The sequence below is a fragment of the Amblyomma mixtum genome, chromosome 10 (assembly GCF_055824585.1).
Source record: "Amblyomma mixtum isolate Tamu chromosome 10, ASM5582458v1, whole genome shotgun sequence".
NCBI classification, from domain to species: Eukaryota; Metazoa; Arthropoda; class Arachnida; order Ixodida; family Ixodidae; genus Amblyomma; species Amblyomma mixtum.
Genome location: NC_143021.1, coordinates 129,450,427 through 129,453,060, shown reverse-complemented (window position 1 = coordinate 129,453,060; position 2,634 = coordinate 129,450,427).

Genomic DNA, 2,634 nt, shown 5'->3' with positions numbered 1-2,634 from the left:
CACGAAATCAGTTCTGTACAGTGTACTGTTGCGATCACAATACTGCGGGACATGGGAAAACGTGGGAAACTGCGTTCTGCGCCACCTAACGGAACACTCCCGCTCGTTCTTCCATCGCAGACATCGTTGTACCCTCCCTCCTACCGGCGGCAGGTGCCGCTTCGATATCCTGCTAGCGCCTGCCCGAGGCGCTGAGAAGGGCGAAACAAATTGTGGCCACCTTTCGTGAAGCAGCGACTTTGCGTGAAGGGAAGGGAGCCCCAGTGACGTGTTCTTTGTTTCACTGCGTTAGCACTATGAGCGACACTTCCCCAAACGGCGACTTGTGAAGCCTCCATCACCGCAGATCAACAGCAACCTGTGAGCACCGTCGACGCCAAGTTTACTGGGCATTATACCCCGTTTCATACATCGCAGTCAACGCTGCGAAAGGTACGAAAGTAGTCCGCTGCAAAAACCAAGCGAAATGTATCCGTCTGCCTCGCATCGTGGCTGAGTGGTCCGAAGCGCGCGCCTGTCTGTTCATTTTGTAAGGGGCAAGGTTCGACTCCGGGCTTGGCTGTTTTATTTATATTTATTTTTTATATTTCTTAAAAGATTCATTAGGTAGAAACTCGAAACTGTCAAACTCGAATACCTACTTTGAAAAACGCAGAGCTGTTTACCTGTTTGGAAGGGAAAAGGCACTGTAGTCTACTGGCGACGGACGTGATTGCGAAGTGCTTTTTTCGGGCAATGAGCCGCTTTTTAGCATGCGGCACGCAATGAATCATTAATCGTGTGGTGATAGAATTCAGTGTGGCGTCGATTATTCGGAGCAGCCTCGGCTAGCGGCAACCTTGCATTGATCGCTGTACTCGGCGGCTTTATAGTGAGGAGCGTCTGACTAGGGTCTCCTCTTTCAGCTGTCGTCACAAGGAAAATTCTTTGAAGTGCTTCCGTTCGTAGTAATGTTTTCTATTAGATGTCGGATTCGGTTTGTTATGGGTGTGAGTTAGTGCGGCGAGACGGGGATTGTTGAAAGCTCTCCCCCTGATCATCTCGCCCACAGTTTCGAGAACTTCACGCACAGTCTTCTCCGGGAAGCGCTTCCTTACGCTAGAGTAAAAGTTGACAATCACCGGCTTGCAGTCTTTCAAAATTTTCGGAGACTTCAGCTTAGAAAATAGGCAAGCATGAGATGTTTTTGAAGCCGCAGTGGGCGAAGAAACCAAGCGGGTAGGAGATAGTGGTGCCATTTTCGCAGACTCAGAAACCGAAAGACGAAAGCAGACGACATCAGCGGCCGGCCTAGCTGCGAAAACCTGATACAGGAGGAGCCGGAAAAAAAATAGAAAACTAAGGCACTCTGTTTGGAAGAACATAAAAGAAAAAGCAATCTTTTTGCAAAATAAAACCTTTTTATTATTATACTACAATATCGACCAACATTTACTTTAACTTTAAGTTCATTACCCTTTTCACTTTTGACGCACTACATTACGATGCGGACGAGGAGCGCGAGCAGGCGCCGCAGCCTTCGCTGTGTTGACTGCAACGTATGAAACGGAGTATAGATTCACAGAGTGCTGGACACGCGGAACACATCTGAGGGAATTGTTGCCGAGCATTCTGATACTTTTATTTTTTTCTGATTCGCGTACCCGCATTCTTCGCGGAGGGTTTGGTATGCCAACGCTCTTCACGAGTATGAGCAGCTGGTCATCCCGGCATTGCGGCCCGTTCGTTCAGCGCTTGCACATTGAAAACTGATGGTCACGCCTGCTAGGAGCCCGAGAATAAAGAGAAAACATAATTGCGCTCTCCCAAAACATATTTGCACGCTTTACCAAGAGCCGCAGCGCCGCTAAAGACGACACACGAATTACTTCACTTATATGCGGCTTAGGCCGATGCTTGTCAGATACTGAAGCGGCACATGGCGCCAGTTCTAAACTACGTACGGCACGCGTAAGGTAGGAGTGACGGTACAGAGACGCCTGCAAGGGCCGAAAGGGCGAGGGTGGGCCGTTAGGCTTGTGTAAACAACCTCATCTGTTTAATTTCGGGTCTCCCCACATTTGTCCGTGGTCAGTCTCGCTCAGTGTTAGACTTGTCATTTTCTTCCCCCGGAATAACTGTGTCCTCTTGGGCGCCAGTTGACTGTGCCTCCAATAGTGATCACCTTCCGATCAGTTTCCAAGTTATGTGCCAATTGACCTCCCCTAACAGCACACGGCGCACATTCATAAATTACGGCAGTTTTAAAAATGCCCTCAAAGCAGACCTTCAGGAATCATCTCATTCCAACAGTGGAGGTAATGCCATCCGCATTTCTTCAATTTTGGATGGAGCTCGTAAAAAATCGGAGTTCTTGGTTCAGGCACATAAGGGAACATCGCCGTGCCTTTGGTGGAACGCAGAGTGCACTCGAGATTATAGGCGCCGAAAGGCTGCTTGGAAGAAACTTCTCCACAATCAGTGTCCCAAAAACTGGATCGATTATAAGTTCGTTGCAGCTACGTTTAAGCGCACCGTATCTCGTGCAACGGAGTTGCACGATACTGAACGCTACGAATTCCTTTCAAAATCTGGTAATAGGCACGCTTTATTCAATTACCTAAAATCCAGGAAACTAAGCTCGTCCACCATGAA